General features: G+C 40.4%; 1 long non-coding RNA gene across 1 annotated transcript; it reads left to right on the forward strand.

Annotated features, from left to right (window-relative positions):
- Nucleotides 1-7,049: 7,049 nt before the first annotated feature.
- LOC130541295 (uncharacterized) lies at nucleotides 7,050-9,940 on the forward strand. Its single transcript, XR_008955336.1, has 2 exons — nucleotides 7,050-7,269; nucleotides 7,991-9,940. It is a non-coding gene; the product is annotated as an uncharacterized LOC130541295 (long non-coding RNA).
- The last annotated feature ends 9,114 nt before the right edge of the window (nucleotides 9,941-19,054 follow it).

A 19,054-nucleotide genomic window follows, 5' to 3' on the forward strand; every position in this document is an offset into this window, starting at 1 on the left:
TTATTTTTTTTTTGAGAGAAGGCCTTGTTCTGTTGCCCAGGCTGGAGTGCAATGGCGTGATCATGGCTCTCTGCAGCCTGGACCTCCCAGACTCGAGCCATCCCCCCACCTCAGCCTCCCTAGTTGTTAAGACTACAGGTGTGCACCACCATGCCCAGCTAGTTTGCTTTATATTTTTTATAGAGACAGGGCTTTGCCATGTTGCCCAGGCTGGTCTCTAGCTCCTGGGAAATATTATCTTTTTAATCTTTGATGTTCCACACCCATGCATAGCATGGGTCTCAGGACCTTCCCCAGTAAATGTTATTTTCATTGAACTGATTTTGGGGAGGTCCCCAGGAGATAAAAAGTAGGGTTAAGGTGGGCTTTGTAGGGGGGAGGGAGCTTGTTAAACACAGACCCTAGAGACATGTCCATATACTATGAGATTGCACCAAGTCAATATTATGAATCAGACTTTGCTTGTAAAAGCACAGCTTTGGAACTTGCAGTGTGGCTATTTCCGCTTTTCATTTCATCTTCTAACTCCAGAAGGAAAAGGAACTGTCTATGTGGGTTTCCTGCTAGATGTATTACAATACCACATTCCTTTGGAATTGCCTCACATTCTTGACCTAGTGGGAAATGGGAAATTCACCTAGTAAAGCAGAAACTCACATCTCCTAAAACTATCATCAAGGAGCCCTAAGTCCCCTTAGAATTCACTTCCAGAGTTTCCCCCACGTACTGGCCAAGGGCGTGCTTGACAAGAAACCAGACACGGGAAGTTCTCTGAGGTCCTGCTTTGTTTGTCAGATTACAAATTCCTAGAAGACAAGATCCATGTTTCTGCCTAAGTCTGTGTGCTTAGTAAATGCTTGATCACTTAGTTGGTGCTGTTAAGATTTTCTCAGACATTTGTCAAGCAAATACAGCCTTTCATGCAGTCAGGTACTTGTTTATGTGATCTGACTTCAAAGGCCAGAAGGGGGAAAAAAAACTATTGTTCAATAATTCTCAGTTGATGAGTGAGAAACTCCTCAGCCCCCTACCTTCCTCTCCATGCAGCGATAAGACTTAAAATACAAACAATAGTCACTCTTTTCTTGTCTGTTAAATGTAAAATGTTTGCCTTGGAAGGTTGAGACTTCCCTAAATCACATAGAAAATAATTCTATTCAATTTGGATAATAAACATTTATTTATCCCCTTCTATTTGCAAGGCGAGTACAGGTTTTTGGGGTGAGAGGGCCACCTACAAGTCTGGAGCTCATAGCCTAGAAAGCCTGAGGCTTGGTGGTGTGTATCCTGACTCAGCTGCTTCCTAGCTGTGTGACTTTAGGCAAATTAGTGAACCTCCCTGAGCCTGTCTGCCCGACATGTAATATGAGAATAATAATAATTCCCACTCACAGGACTGCTGTGAGGATTGATTAGATAACATCTGGACTTTACACAGACCTTTACCCACGGTCAGGACTTGATGATTGACACTATTATTGCTGTTTTTATTGTTCTGGTATCTGCATTTGTTCTCCTTACTGTAATGACTGTTGAAAAAGCTTTCCTGAGATATTAGCAGCGATTAATCCCCTGGGTCAAACTGCATTTGCAGAGTAGCTGCTCAGTCATCTGTCTGGGCTCCAAAGACAAAAGACAGAAATTTCTGGCACTAGGGTCTAAACCTGGGAGGAAGCACACCATGCTGAACAGTGCTGGTGAAGGGTCACAGCCACTGGATATTAGGAAGGCTCTGGGTGTTGGGGTAAAGAAAGTACTAGAAGTAATTTTTCACTCAGAAAGTACTAGAAGTCACTGAGGAGAGATCTATCAATGCTGCCCCTTCACTTAAGTCCAGTAAGAATCACTCTGGAACAAGGATTGCCAAATATAAGCACTTCCCCTACTCCTCTACTGAGTTCTGGAGGTTTGAGAGAAGCACAAATAGTTGCTTTGTGTCGTTTCTGCCACTGCCTCCTTCCTTTTTCTTACTTACAGGGAATTCTGTAGGAGTGCAATTTGAGGTCAAAATACATAAGCATTTAAGACATTGCTTTGCTTCAAATCCTTGAACAAATATTAACTTATTCATCATCTCATTACCCCTGAGAGTTGGGAAAGCAGAGCCCAAATAGAGGTTAGAATGTTATAATCCCATCTATAAATTACAGTGCTTGTCATATTTACTAAATGAAAGCTTTAAGGTTTTAAGAAGCTTTTCTAAATGTGATCTCTCCATCCCTATCATAGGATTTGCTCAAAATGGATTTGCAAAGAGAAAAAAAATTTAATGTCACACTGCCATGATAAGTCAACCAACCATCTCATATATCAAAGGAGAGAGGCAGAGAAAGAAAAGGAGGAGGAAAAAGAAGAGGAGGAGGAAGAGGAAAGGAAAACCAAGAGGAGGAGAAGCCACTTCTTACTTTGGATTAATGTGAAACTAAATAGTTTACTACATTTTAAGTGGGAAAATGTTAGTTGAAAAGATATTTGTCAACCACAAACATTTGAAAGGGAAGCATTCCAAAGATTTTCACTGTTTATATTCAAATTACAACATGTGCAGAAAATTGTGCAACTGAAAATCCTTTCAAACAACAGCTACAAAAGAGATTGGTCAGTTAGGACAGGAATAGAAAGTGGAAACTTAGAAGACTGGCTACTCCTTGTGTATGATTGCTGGGGTGAGTCTGTGCTGAGAACTTGTTACAAAGGGTGTCCTTTGCTGATATGAGAGGGGGGTGTCAAACTTTTGAGTGATCACTGTGGGTCCTCATCTTAGACATCTTCTCTGGCCCAAGATGGCACCCCTTGCTCTCTTTCCATGGGACACAGGGACCTTGCCATCCTTCCATCTTATAAGCCTTCTGTCATGATTTTTACTTCATCCTAGATAGCCTTAATTTGGGCCAGGTCTCCAGGTTCCTCCACTTTCTTCTGTCCCATCCATACCCCTCACCAATCCTCTGTAAATTCCTTTCCAGGATTTTACTGAGAACTACAGAGAAACAGGCTGGGAATAACAAACATGGGGAGTTATGTAGTTAACATACACGTTGACATCACCTAGTCATTTTCCTGAGTATATAGATAACTCTGTTATTACTGGTTATAAGGTCCATGAGAAGCCTTTATCCTTTTCTGGAAACCAAGAAAGCACCTGCCCTCCCTCAGTCCTAAGGGGAGAATCTTTATGGGTGTAACAATAAAATGGATAATGGGAAATTCTGATGTCCTCAAGCATACATTCAGATGTCCCCAATGAGCATCATTTGTATATCAAGGGAACTCCAGAGAGATGATCCACAATTCAGTGTGTCCCTTTGGCCAGTAGAGAGGTCACCTTAGTCTGGAAATAATGATGATAATAATGTTAAAGAAACCTAACTAAACAAGTCCTTTTTCTCTATCCTATGTAACGTTTTATATCTGACCTCACAGAAAACCAGCCTTACTGTTTTGTACTCTCTCTGCAGCTGGGTAGGTAAACAGAAATTGAGGCTCCAGGCTGCCTGGTGGTTCACAATGTTGGTGCTTTTCAAAGTCCTTTGGATGGACAGGGAACTGGTTTCCCCACCACCATTTCTGACTGGCACTTCCCCACCTTCCCTGAACAGATGATGCAGTGAACCCTGTGAGGTTTCCAGCCTTCAGGAAACTGTTCCAAGGCCATCAAGGAATAGGGAGATGCAACTGGAACACTCTATATCCCAAGAAGACAGCCCTCCGAGAGTGACCACATGGTCCTCTCCCAACATCCTAACTCTCCCCTTTCACTCTTTCCACATCTTCTTTGCCTTTAGAGCTCTGCCTCATTTAGTATTTCTGATTCTATCCCCCTTCCCCTGGATGCCCAGTTGCTGGTTCCTTTCCCGTATATTTCAAATTCTGGAGGCTCAGGCTGAAAGCCAGTAGCTTTCATGTCTGCTCATAGAGAAGAATGGGATTTAGACTCAAAAGAAGAGTGGGTACAGGTGCAGTGGCTCACACGTGCAATCCCAGCACTTTGGGAAGCTGAGGCGGGCAGATCACCTGAGGTCAGGAGTTCAAGACCAGCCTGGCCAACATGATTAAACCCCATCTCTACTAAAAATACCAAAAAATTAGCAGGGCGTGGTGGTGGGTGTCTGTAATCTCAGCTACTCGGAAGGCTGAGGTAGGAGAATTACTTGAACCCAAGAGGTGGAGGTTGCAGTGAGCCAAGATTGTGCCACTGCACTCCAGCCTGGGTGACAGAGCGAGACTTTGTCTCAAAAAAAAAAAAAAAAAAAAAAAAAAAGAGTGAGCTCTGGTTCTGTAGATGAAAGAGATTAATGCGGGCAATGCCCCAGGATGGGGTTGGATTTCTCTCACCAAACCTACAATTATGCACAGTTCATAACCATAGGGAGTCATTTCCTAATGAAGATTATGTCATTAACACCATCTGAAGAATGTGTATGCCTCCTATTTACACGACTTTGACCCTGTTTGGGGAAAATGATCATCAAGCCTTCTATTTTGCTGAGTCTGAATTGAAGCCCTCCATGACTTGGTGTCTCCAATAAGTCTTCTCACATTCATGAAAAATGAATGTGCAAGCCCGAACCACATCTCTAATCCAAAGCTTTCTCACTTGACACTAGTTACCTTTTACTAGCCACAATTACAAGAATAAGAGCAAGCATGCATTATCTTGCTTCAGCCTCACAATAATTCCACAAGGAAGGTATCCCCATTTCTTGAGAAGGACATTGAACTTAGAGAGGTTATGTCACTTGCTCAAAGTCACACAACTTTGCCAAGGTGGATCTAATTAGAAGCCAGATCCATCTGACTGTGTTTTCTCTGGTATGTTCCATGGTGCCATTGACAACAACATGGCACAAGGGCACCACTTGCCCTGTCACACCTGAGACAGGCATTACAAGTTGATCATGACACTTCTGTCTGGAGCTAGTCTGTGTTTACCTGCAGAATGCTCATCAACAGCCCCTGTGGGTTGATCAGAGTCATTATGTTGGGCTGTTATGTAGTTTGCAATCTCTGTCTCAGGCCATTCCTCCACCAGATCACTTCAGCATCAATACCACTGCTTATCTCCTAATGGAGACACATCACCCCAGGCAAATCATCACATGCCTCTGAGAGTGGCTTTCCTGGTCAAAAATCTATCATGATAGCTAAGAGGAACATTTGTCTGCATCTTAGAAAAAGCCTTAGCTACCTCCTCAAAGATTTGGCAATAGGAGGTTTCTACTGAAGATTAAAAAAAATGAAACTTGTAGCAGCTCAACTGTCCTTGGTCACTACTTTTAGCTCTAAACACACACACACACACACACACACACATACACACACACACACTCACACACTCCATTGCTCCTGCTTCTGCTCACACCTTGCACATGAATTCAGAGGGCAGGTGAATCACATCACTCTTACTAAAATCCACTCCATGCCCAGAGTGTCATTACACTTTAAGAGACCTCAGTGAAGGCAGTAAATGTCAACCCCATTAGTCTTTCCTTGCAGAAAGAATGACTGAGGCCCAGACAGGCAGGGGAGTTCCATATCACCACTCTCAGCTACTGATAGAGGCCACAGCAAAATGTAAGGCTCCCAGCACAGGGCCTTCTTCTTCTTCCATAAAATGCACCACCTTGGACAGTCAAAAGAAGTAATTTAACTTCTACTTTTTTCAAAAAACATGAAAACTCAACACTCCCATCACTGATGCAGGGAACTACGTAAAAACTTTGTCCTCTTCTGAATTGAAAGATATCATAGTAAAACTAATGCCCAATGTCCAAGATGTTGCTCCTTGATATTTAAAGTTCATGGGTCATTCTAGCAAAATTGATGCCATATAGTCTTGATTTGTATATTTTAAAATTTTATCACTGTGTTGCTTTCTCAACAATTACTTGATATTCAAGTTTTTTTTTTTTTCATTTTGCTTAAATAAGTAGATGAAGGCTTTCCCCCTTAAAAATAGGAAGGCAAGCGAGGCCAGGACTAGGTGTCCTTGGACACCAAATGCTGGAATGGCCTCACACATAGATGGCAAATAGGGTTTTAGTATGGCCAAGTTGACTATTTCCACTTGTGTTCCAGCTGCCATGCCACACCACCTCACCTCTGCCCACCCGCCCCCAGATCTTCGGTGGTGGTGAGCGGGAAGAAGGCTGATCTCATGTGTCTACCAGAGATGTTACTCATAAACGCCCTCATAATTCCCAGATGCTCTCATACTTTCTATGGGATAATACACTATGTCTCTTTTGAGCCAACACCCTAATTCTGCAAATGATATTCACTGGTGCCTTGAGCAGGAGGCAAAGGGGCCCACAAAATTCTCTCATAAGACCAAGACATTAGGTCCAGGAGGAGCAAACCTGCCTTCCAGCCAAACACTCAGACCACCTCACACTCAGTAGAGTCTGAGAAATCATCTTGAGGAGCTCAGGTAGAAGACGCTTCCCTTGTTAAAAAATAAAGCACACAGAAAAACCTTCAAAACTCTTGTTAATATGATGTGGATCAAGATCTATAGCAGATGAATAAGAAAAGAACTGGCCTAGTGCTGCCAAATTCTTTCTAAAACTGGGATTCTTTTCAGTTCTGGGGCAGATAGAGTTGCATTGGAAGAGAATTTGACCCATTGAAAAATAACAGTTTTATGATGCTTTCCTATAAGTCTAGACTAGCAAGTGGGCCAGTTCTAAAAATGTCCTTGTATTTATGCCTGAAGAGATATTCATCTACATTGTAGGGTTTTTGGAACAAAGAGAACGGTTTCCTTTTTCTATAAAGTTTGGGGTCATTATTATTTTGAAAGATAACCATGCTCACCCATTGCCAAATGACGGCTGAGTTATGCTCTCTCTCTATTTTTTTAAAGAATTCGCTTTTGAAAAGAAGGTGGAGGTGGCTGGGGAGGAGAGGGTAATCCACGTCCTGTCACTCACTCCCTTCCAGGCTGTGAGAAAGTTGTGGGCCCGGAAACTTACAGTTTGTTTTCTATAATTCCATCTGGTTTGAGACCAAAAAGGAGATATTTGTGGAGAACAGACCATAGTCTGAGAGGGAAAAGGGCTGAGGGGGTAGGGGTATAAAAATCAGATAGCTCAGCACTTCGCTCCAAAGGAGCTGAAGGAGAGAGGATTCCACTGCGTGTATGTTTTCTCTTTCACGTCTCACTTTTGTTCTCTGCCGTCAGGAAATGCAGTAGACATTTGTCACCAGCAGCTCTTTGGAGACTTCAATGTTCCTTCCTCCCAGTATCTGAAAGGGGACTTCAGACACGTAAGAGTCATATTTTGCAAACCAGCAGAATTTTTGTGCAAGGTTTATCAGACAAGTGAGAGGCTGTGAAGGCAGACTTTGGGAAATAGTTTTAACAGTTCATAAATCAGATGTAATTGAAAAGGAGAGGATCTCCTTTTTGAGAGCCATGAAAACCTTTCTTTTGTAATCTCCTTACTGGGGCAGAATTGTAATGTGTACAAGGGCCGGGGGTCTAATGAAGTCAGGTTGCCTTGGGTCACTCAAGGTAATTTGTTTTTTCTGGCCAAATCATGAAACAGAACTGCATTCTGCTCCCTGTTACATTTATATGATAGCATCTCTTTTGATATTGTCAAGTGTGTTATGCCAGGTTGCATAGCATTACCGATAACAACATTCTTTGGAAAATTGTTTTTTTTTTTTCACACACCAAATAGCAGCAGCTGAAATCAGTTGGAGTTCTTGGCTGGCCAGGAAGTAAAAAGTGCTTTTCATATAAAATTCCTAAGAAACCCTAGAAACATGATGCAAAGCATTTGTACCCCTTTTACTTTCAAACTAGTAGAATTTATGTGACTTTTGAAAATTATATTTGTTATACTGATAAAAATGCAGTTGCATATGAAGAGTAGGAGACCCTAAAGGGACTTGCCTAAGATTTTCATTTGAATTTAGTACATTATGAGTTGTCATAGTGTAAGAGGCAGGTTTGGAGGATTGATAGTGTTCTTAACTTCAGGGAGAATCTAAGACACCAGGAGCTCAGAAGAATGGAGTCTCAAGACATCAGGCAAATACTGAAGAGATCAGAGCCAAGTTCTAAAGGGCAGCCATTTCCCAAATGTCAACCAAGAGCGAAGCCAAGAGAATTATGATTTCCTGGCTATACAATCACAGGAAAAGCCTGATCAAAGCTGGAGTGCAAGTTAAAAAGTGTAAGGTACTCAAGTGCTAGGGTCTGTGTCCAAGCCCAATCAATTGATCATTAGTTGTTTTTAACTTCAACGTTTCTTTTGCAACAGCACCTCTTCCTTAAAGTAGCAATCTTAGCAGACTGCCACCTTACATGATGCATCTTATTCTCCAAGGACAATGAAGACTGAACTATCGCACATTACCTAAGAAAGATGGGAATTGACGTGCACATCACAATTGTATACACAACAGAAATTATTGAATCATGAGATATACATTCCGGTGTGTGACAGATTGGCACATGACATAATCTGGGTTCTTTATAGACTCAGTTGTTTTGGGTCGATCTAGATTATCAAGAGAAGAGCCTTCATGCTTAGCTTTATCTTGTACCAACCACCAGGGCCCTTGCTTCTGAGCAGGAAGCAGCTGGGGAATAGGCTCTTTCTCTTAATGACTTCCAACATAGTTCTCTCAAACCTTACTCCTCCAGAAGGCCACCCTCACCTGGCTATGGCTACTTCAGAAAAAACTTGGCCTCTGGTATAATAGAGCAGAATCATCACCTCACATTCTATTTCAAGCCAAAGTGAATATCTCAAAGGCTGGTTCTGTGATTTATTTGGCCCTTGGGAGCTCCTACTGAAAGCGCCGAAATGTCGTACTGACACTTCAGACTTACAGCTACCCAGACTCCAAGTAAGATTTACCTCTGACTGGAGGGTTTCTCCTATTAAAAACCAAAGAGTGTAGGGTGCCTTCACCTGCTAGGTAATCTTCTATGCCCTAATGGGAAGAATGGGAGCAGCAGACAAGTAAGTGCAGGAAGGAGAACCAAAGCTGTGTCCATGCCCTTGAGGAAAGAGAAATTGGACCAGACAAGTTCAGTGGAAACTTTCTAATGGATCCATCAACTTCATCTTGTCTAAGCAGAGTCATAGCTAGAAGTGTGACCGAAATAGGAGAACCACGTACAGGGGTTCAGGGGGGATTCCTCTGAAATCGCAGCTGGAAGCATTTCGTAATAGTTCTGGTACTGCACCCATAGATACTGTCACCTCTACTCTTTCTTCCAATCACCATTAGCAGATGCCACAGGATTCCTACTTCTGAAAGTTTTTGGGCCCCGCAGGTGGAAGACCGGAGAAGCCAATAAAGTTTAAGGCTATATTTTATTCCATCCACAAATTTGGTGAAGGAGGAAATGTTTACAATTCTGCCATGCCATGAATAGGAGTTTTCCACCAGGTGTACACTGCTGTTAACAAGGTGTAAATACTTGTCCAGTAAAAAGACCGTACGGTACTGCTGATGGACGTCCCAACACAATGCCAGATGCAAAAACTTCTTTGGTGATTGCTTTTGATAACACTGAGTGGCTAAAGGTCTTCTTTCACATCTTTGCCCACCTCAAATCCTGAAGGCAAGGTCTCTGGAATTTGAGGCTGTGCCCTCACATGCCTCCAAGACACCAACAAAGCAAACTGAAGAGTCTGCACTGCTTATCAGTTGACCCAACACTCAGTCCACATTGGAGGGGAAGGGGTGGTGGGCTGAGGATGTCTTCTTCCTGTCCAGGACGCAATATGGTCAAGGATGAAAGGAAAGCGATGCTGGGAGCAAGTCTGCATTGAAGATGTATTTCTGTTGCTTTACTACCAACCCTGGTTATAAATGATGAAACTATAATGGGTCTGTAATAGCTACTTTCCCATATAGCTCTTGTCTGTACATACATAAAATTTAAAATAATAGAATACTTCCATTACTAACATGTGGTGACAAGCATTCTTCATTTACCATTTTTATTCCAAAAACATGATTTAACATTTTAAAAACCAAGATCTGTTCGGTAAATCAGATAATAGGGTAAACTATAGTTTACCCTATCTTACAGCCAGTTAGATAAATGATTATTGTGAAAAGAAAATTGTTAGCATTGTAAATAATGCTTCTTATATGAATGCTAAACAGTCTATTGGAAAACACCATGGTTGTTGGTTTAGAATCAGCTTCTTTGGCTGGGCACCGTGGCTCACATCTGTAATCCCAACACTTTGAGAGGACAAGGCGGGTGGATCACCTGAGGTCAGGAGTTCGAGACCAGCCTGACCAACATGGTAAAACCCTGTCTCTACTAAAAATACAAAATTAGCCACACGTGGTGGCACATGCCTCTAATCCCAGCTACTCGGGAGGCTGAGGCAGGAGAATTGCTTGAACCTGGGAGGCAGAGGTTGCAGATCACACCATTGCACTCCAGCCTGGGCAACAAGAGTGATACTCCATCTCAAATATATATATATATATGTGTGTGTGTGTGTGTGTGTGTGTGTGTATATACACACACACACACACACTAGAAAAGACTTGGAACCAACCTAAAAATGCCCATCAATGATAGACTGGATAAAGAAAATGTGGCACATACAGACCATGGAATACTATGCAGCCATAAAAAAGAATGAGTTCATGTCCTTTGCAGGGACATGGATGAAGCCGGAAGCTATCATTCTTAGCAAACTAACACAGGAACACAAAAGCAAACACTGCATGTTCTCACTCATAAGTGGGAGTTGAACAATGAGAACACATGGAAACATGGAGAGGAACATCACACAATGGGGCCTGTCAGGGAGTCGGGGGAGGGAGAGCATCAGGGCAAATATCTAATGCATGCAGGGCTTAAAACCTAGATGACGGGTTGATAGGTGCAGCGAACGACCATGGCACATGTGTACCTATGTAACAAACCTGCATGTTCCACACATGTATCCCAGAACTTAAAGTAAAATAAAAATGTTTTAAAATAAAAATTAAAAAATAATAGAATCAGCTTTTTCAAATCCATAATATTTGGATTTTATTTTTGCCTGAAACTTTCTTAGTCAATAATAATTCAGTTTTTACCATGCTTTAAAAGGGACTCCATTACAAACTCTCTTAGAGTCTTCCTTATGCCTTACATGGCATAGTGAGTCAGTGATTTTTTTTTTTCTTCCATGGCGTTAGAGAAGAGGCTAAGGGAAAGTATCTGTAACTTTTCACGGCAGCATCTTTAACCTTCTGCTAAATGCTGGGCTGCCAGCTGGCAAGGCCTAGTACTCTTCAGTCCTGCAAAGAATCACGTATGTGTCACTGAAGGTAGACTTAAGTTCTTCTGTTTTAACCTGAATCATCTGCAGAAGCAAACAGCAAAGTGCATCACCCCTGTTAAAGCGGCTGGCAGTACGAGCCACAAGGTAAAAATTATGAAGAAGTGTCCCTCTTTGTCCCTTCACCGAGAACATAGCGTCCAATGCTGTTTCCAAAGCTCCTTAGCCACCTTCGCTTCTGTCCCCTTTCAAAGGATCTTCCAAACCACCCCCAACCCAGCTCTGGATTTAGATCTGCTCTTTCTGTACAGCAGCTCATGTTCCAAACCAGTAATTCATAGATATGATTCATTTGATTACAACCTTCACTATTTTTACCCATAATACTTCTACTGTTATTTCCTAATATAATACCTTAATATCACTACTATAATTAAATTTGTAATATAACTTTTCATAATTAAAAGGTAACCATACAAATAAACTGAATAAAAAATAATGCCATTAAAATTTAAGCGGATACTATTACCTGCTAAAAGCTCTGAGCCTAAGGACTGTTTCTGTTTTTTTTAAAAGGGTGGTTAATATGTGCTACGTTAAAGATGCACTCACATCAAATTGAGACTTCTCTTAAACTATTCAGAAGGACTGAAAGACAAGGCAAAAGAAAATCTCTCATCTTATGTGATTCCATTTTAGTTAACACCACATTGGTTTTATTAAACCCCACTCAAGATCATCTTAGATTTAGAATCATCTTGTGAGTCCTAGTCTATGGGAAACAAGATAAGCCAGCATTTCTCAAAATGTGGGTTTTGGACAGTCTGCAAGAGATAACCCAGCACCAGATGAACATGCAAATCCCCTGGCTTCTGAGACTTCTGAGATAGGTCTTAGGAAATCTGTATTTTTAACACATATCTCAGGTATTACTTATACACACAAATATTTGAAAACCATGAGTCCAGATTTGTCGTTTTCAAACATTAGCCAAGGGATCCTTTCTTCCAATAAAATCCTTCACAGAAACTAAGATAAAAAGCAGATAAGAATAGAGTCCTCTAGTTGAATCAGGAAGGTGGGGCAGAGAGCAGAGTTGTGATTTCACCTTCTCATGACCCTTCTCATGGCATACGGACATTTCACATGGTAAAATAAAATAGTTAATTAACATACTAGAAAATATTCAGCCTCATAATAGTCAAATGCAAACAAAATAAAAGATAAGATCTTATTTTTTACTCATAAATTAGCAAAGGTATTTTGAATGATAGTGTAAATAAGGACTAACTAGAATGTTATAACCAATATTCTTATATGCAGAAAAGCAAATGAGTACCACCTTTCTGGATGTACTTTAAAATATTTATGTTTTCTTTTAATGCAATACTGTACTCTCTATGAATTTATTATGCAGAAATGGTGTGAAATTCAGGCAGATTTATGCACAGTTCTGGAACTAGATAGTAGTGATAGTTGCATAACTTTGTGAATATACTTAATGCCATGGAATTGAACAGTTTCAAATGGTTACAATGCTAAATTTTATGTTGTATATTTTACCACAGTATACACAAAGAATTATGCAAAAATATGCATTTCATTATTATTTATGATAAGAATTTAAAACTGGCAGGGCACGATGGCTCAGGCCTGTAATCCCAGCACTTTGGGAGGCCAAGGCGGGTGGATCGCCTGAGGTTGGGAGATCGAGACCAACCTGACCAACATGAAGAAACCCCATCTCTACTAAAAATACAAAACTAGCCAGACGTGGTGGTGCGTGCCTGTAATCCAAGCTACTAGGGGAGGCTGAGGCAGGAGAATCACTTGAACCCAGGATGCAGAGGTTGCGATGAGCCGAGATTGCGCCATTGCACTCCAGCCTGGGCAACAAGAGCAAAACTCTGTCTCCAAAAAACAAAAACAAACAAAAAAAAGAATTTAAAACTGCTGAATACCCAACATTAGTCATTGCCACATTATGGTGTTTTTGGAAAATTCTTGTGATATACACTTACTTATGTGAAAAAAAAAACCAGGATGTGAAACTATATCCACATTATTAACTCAGCCATTTCTTTAAAAATAGAATAATCTAGATAGAAATATGTCAAGTATTACCTGTAATGGAGCCTAGAAGAGTAGTAGAATTATTAACACCTCTTCCTTTCTCTTATACTTTGAAAAGCTTTCCAAAATTTGCTAAAATTAGCACTTTCTTAAAACATGAAATTTGTGTGTGTGTGATTTTTAAATTTTAGCTTATTAGCTATCATTAGTGTTAGTGTATTTTATGTGTGGCCCAAGACAATTCTTCTTCTTCTAGTGTAGCCCAGAAAAGCCTAAAGATTGGACAACCCTGCTCTACTACCTCTTAAAAAAATAGAAAAAAAAAAAAAGGAAGAAAGCGCATTCTTTTCTTATTGCTGCTTTATTTTTTTCCATAAGTTATTAGGGTACAGGTGGTATTTGGTTACATGAGTAAGTTCTTTAGTGGTCATTTGTGAGATCCTGGTGCACCCATCACCCTAGCAGTATATACTGCACCATATATGTTGTCTTTTATCCCTTGCCCCTCTCCCACTCTTCCCCCCAAGTTCCCAAAGTCCATCGTATTGTTCTTATGCCTTTGTGTCCTCATAGCTTAGCTCCACATATCAGTGAGAACATACAATGTTTGGTTTTCCATTCCTGCGATACTTTACTTAGAATAATAGTCTCCAATCTCATCCAGGTCATTGCAAATACTGTTAATTGATTCCTTGTTATGGTTGTGTAGTATTCCATTGTATATACATGCCATAGTTTCTTTCTCCACTTGTTGATTGATGGGCATCTGGGTTAGTAACCATTTTGCAATTGTGAATTGTGCTGCTATAAACATGTGTGTGCAAGTATCTTTTTCAAATCATGACTTCTTTTCCTCTGGGTAGACACCCAGTAGTGGGATTGCTGGATCAAATGGGAGTTCTACTTTTAGTTCTTTAAAAGATCTCCACACTGTTTTCCATAGTGGCTGCACTAGTTTGCATTCCCCACAGCAGTGTAGAAATGTTCCCTGATAGCTGCATCCATGCCAACATCTATTGTTTTTTGATTTTTTTATTATGGTCATTCTTGCAGGAATAAGATGGTATCTCATTGTGGTTTTAATTTGCTTTTCCCTGATCATTAGTGATGTTGAGCATTTTTTCATGTTGGTTGGACATTTTGAGAATTGTCTATTCATGTCCTTAGCCCACTTTTTGATGAGATTGTTCCTATTGCTGCTTTAACATATTTCCACAACATTAGTGCCTTAAAACAACACGCATTTATTATATACATTCCTAGAGGTCAGAATTCCAAAATCTATATATAAGGCTGCATTTCTTCTTCTTGGAGACTCCAGGGGAGAACCTATTTCTTCACCTTGTTAAGTTTACAAAGTGCTGCACACATTCCCCTGGCCCCTTCCTCCAACTTCAAAACCAGCAGCGTAGTATCTTTTCTCCTCTCTGACCTCTGCCTCTGTTCTTACATCTTCTCCCTATCTTCTGACCCTCTTGCCTGCTCTTATGAGAATCCTATGATTACATTAGTCCACCTGATAATGCAAGATAATCTCCACATCTCAAGACCTTTAGTTTAATCACATCTACAAAATCCTTTTTACTTTGGAAGGTAACATATTTGCAGGTTCCAGGCATTAGGACATAAACATCCTCAGGGCCATTTATTCATTCTACCACAAGAATGAAGAAAAAAAAAAAAGCAAAAAAAAAAGAAAGAAAGAAAGGTGGGGACGGGGAGAGGGGAGGGAGGGAGGGAGGGAAGGTAGAGAGAGAGGGAGGGAGGGAAGGAAGGCAGAGAGGGAGGGAGGGAGGAGGGAGGGAAGGAAGGAAGGAAGGAAGGAAGGAAGAAAGGAAGGAAGGAAGGAAGGGAAGGAAAAATGTCTCTCTGCTCCAGTTTTTATTCATGTGTAACCATTGAATTCAACTCTCAATGGGAAGAATAACAAAAAGGTTGAAGCTCTTTAATCTCCTATGCTTTTTAAGTATAAAATTTCAGCTAACGAGGAGTGCATGATGAAAGCCATCTATACTAGAAATGGAGGGAAGGGGTAGCTCCAACCGTGTCAAATACCCAGAGAACATTCTAATGTGTTTAGATCAGTCTGGGGAATCATTTATAAATCATTCTGGTTTTAAACATTTTGAATCTTTCTTAGATATGTATTTTTAAAAGTCTTTCCTCTACCATTTTTCTGTGTCAAAGTCTATGGAAATAACCACTAAGATAAAGAATCATAAAAACTCACTAGCTTATGTTTTCATGTGTTTTATGTATAAGGATATGTTTTAGGTTCTACATAAAGCATATTAAGGTATGCCCAGAAAATAAAATCATGTCCCCCACATTTTGTTGAGAAACAATGATGGTTAGGTTACAGCCAAATTTTTTTGCTCATTACAAGGTCTGAAATACAGCTTTTGATTTCCTTTGTCTGAGTAGAATGTATAACCTTTCTAAATTTATTTTTATTTTCCAACATATTATTTGCCTTGATACTGATGTATGCAGTATACTTATAAAGATAAATCTTTCTTCTTTCCTTTCCTAATTTGTTCAAACCTTTGATGAGAAGAACCAATATTGTAAAGAATGCTGATGGCTTCATAAATATTTTTATCATTGAATTTCAAAAAAGCACATACAATAGTTACATAACTCTTACTCCCATTCATGTGTCATCTTTGGAGTCTATGGTTAATAATAATAACACTAAAAACAATGGATTTAGATTGAGTAGTTACCTGTACATGGGTAAATTCATTGATTCATTAAATATTTACTACTACCTCAAAGAGAGTAAACAGCCTGGTGGGAGAGACAGGCACAGTGACATGCTGAAGCTGGCTTAAGCTGGGTCTCATTGGCTCCCAAGAGCCAATTCTCTGCATCTCTTCTCAATTCCACTTCATTGACATCAAGTTAGTAGCTTGAAATCAGCCATGGTGAGAGTGAGAGTATTTACACCACAGAAATTGGCAAACACTATAAATTTGGGCTTTTTGTTAGACATTTACCAGGCACCACTGCAATACATAGATGTGGCTAACCATGTGATGTGTTAAGAAACAAGAGAGATAATAAAAGCGCCAAGAAGGGGTGCTGAACACAGTTAGAAGGATCAAAAAACCTTCCCTTTTGGGGCTAACCTCCAATATCACCTCCTCTGAGAGGCCTTTCAATACAACCTTCCTGAAAAAATCCTGCTCCCAGGCATGCTGTCATACTACACTGTGCATTTATTTCAGAAAATCTGCCACAGTTGGTGATTATCTTACTTATTTTTACTTATCTGTCTCCCTTACTGGGATGTAAACTCTTCAATGCAGGTTCTTATCTGCCTTGTCTCCCTGGCTACTAAAAGGCACTCAAAGTATTTTTTTAAAGTTAGTGGTGGAGTAGCAGTAGGGTCTCAAAGGATGAGCAGAATTTGGCTAGGCAAAGAACTAAAGGTAGAACATTCTGAGCAGACAGAAATACAAAGAGTGGTGGCCAGAGAAAGATAGTGTGTGCATAAAACTTACAGTCCAAATTAAGGAGTGGCCTCTACACTGGATCATGTGAGCCACAGGAACTCATGAAGGCCACTGTTCAAACTCCTATTTACCCAGAGATGAGCAGGAGCATGGCTAACTCCAAATTGGCACAGATGTGGTTTTAAGTCAGGAAAGAAGAAAACTAATGAAACATCTCTCTCCTATCTGATTGGTAAATTGAAGTTCTTTTTCCTCAGTAAAAGGGATTTATCCCTAAAAAGCATTGCTGAATCTCCCCAATTCAAAGTGTTCAAAGTGTGAAGTATTTGATAGCATTTAAATTGAAACAAATAAACAAGGCAATGAGGATATGTTGGTTCCCCCATGTGCATTATTGAAGTCCTTCTGCAAATAATTGTGGTCTCTTGACAATGCTGCATGTATTAGATCATCTGAGAAATGTATTAAAGGGGTTTTCTGTTCAGTGAGGGAGCAGTGTATTCAGTACCTAAGGAGATAAGCTAATTTGACTACAGGTATTGAGTCTGCATAAAGCATTGAGCCAGTGCCCTCTCCCACTTCTCCAACATGCCACAATCTATTAGATGAGGCGATAGGATCTTCAATGGGATGAAGAAAGGATAAAATGATGGAATGACTAAATCTGCTGGGTGAAATTCAGCAAGGTTTCAGGGGAAGGTAATGTTTGGTTTGGCCTTAGGAGATGAGTAGAGCTTGAGCAGGCAAAGTCTCAGTGGAGGGGGCACTTCAACAGGAAGAACATGCTGATCCAAACCACAGAGGCCAGAAGTCAGGGTGTAGATATATTTGAAGGCTCATGGAACTGCCACACATAGAGCAACTTACACAACTCTGAGCAGAACAACTGCCAATGTGCTTTTGCAAAACAACATTCTAATTTTACTTCAGTTTTCATAATGGCAAAGTGATTCATTAGTTCCTATTACACATTGCAATTTCAAAATGATAAAACACTGAGAGTCCTTTCTTAATTATGAAAGTTCAAAAAAGGGAACTTAAGCCAAATCTGCTGTTTCCACTCAGCAAATGTGTGGCCACAAGAGGTGCTTGACCCGCCTGCACACAACTCCTATTAAGTCTTGTCCATACAAGCTTAATAATAAGATAATATCTTTGCTTTGTACACACAGTGGAGCCTCATATGCATACCATAATTGACTATGCAGGGTTAGAGAGGCCCCAAGTCAAGTTATGTCACAGCCACGGCATAATCAACTATATTCATTAAAAGCACAATCAGGCCAGGCTCACACTTGTAATCCCCGCACTTTGGGAGGCCAAAGCAAGTGGATCACCTGAGGCCAGCCTGGCCAACTTGGTGAAACCCTATCTCTACTAAAAATACAAAAATTTATGGGGCATGATGGTACTTTTTTGTAATCCCAGCTACTCGAGAGGCTGAGGCATGAGAATTGCTTGAACCCAGGAAGTGGCGGTTGCAGTAAGCTGAGATTGCGCCCCTACACTCCAACCTGGGTGACAGAGTGAGGCTCCATCTCGATAAATAAATAAACAAACAAACAAATAAATAAATAAATAAAAGCACAATTCAGGTAAAACTCACTTGAAGACAACTTAAAATGTGAAAATAACTGATTTCCAAAATGGACATACAAAGGTGATTGTTTTACACTTATTTCACCATTGGTTTCACTTAAATAGTGAGTTTTAAGATGACAATTTATCAAAAGCTATTTTCATCAGAAATATATTTTGTGTGTAAAGAAAAGCACCCCAAGGGCTGCTTGGTGACCAAGAACAGAGACTGATTCTGGCTGGCTTAAGTTAAAACAGAAATTCTTGTATGAATATTATCAGAGAAAGATAGTGTGTGCGTAAAACATAAAGTCCAAATTAAGGAGTGGCCTCTAGACCACTAAATAAAAGATAAAGCTGGAAATAGAGCTCAAAAAAATCTGTGCCTCCCCAACCCAGAAAAAGAGGGCAGCTCTTGGAATCCAGATAGAACTGATAGAAAACGCCTCTTTGATCATTTTTCTGATCTTTTTCACTCAGCTCAAGCTTCAAATTCCCAGGATAAAATAACCAATCTGGAATTATCCAGAGACAATCACACCCCTTCAATTACAGTCCCATGGAAGCTACATAGGTTCGTGGAGAATGGTTTCCTCAAAGGAAATTGGTGCTTTTATCAAAGAGGGTAGAATGGGTTGGGCATAGTGGTTCATGCCAGTAATCCCAGCACTTTGGGAGGCCAAG

The sequence above is a fragment of the Pan paniscus genome, chromosome 13, assembly GCF_029289425.2.
Source record: "Pan paniscus chromosome 13, NHGRI_mPanPan1-v2.0_pri, whole genome shotgun sequence".
Classification (NCBI taxonomy): domain Eukaryota; kingdom Metazoa; phylum Chordata; class Mammalia; order Primates; family Hominidae; genus Pan; species Pan paniscus.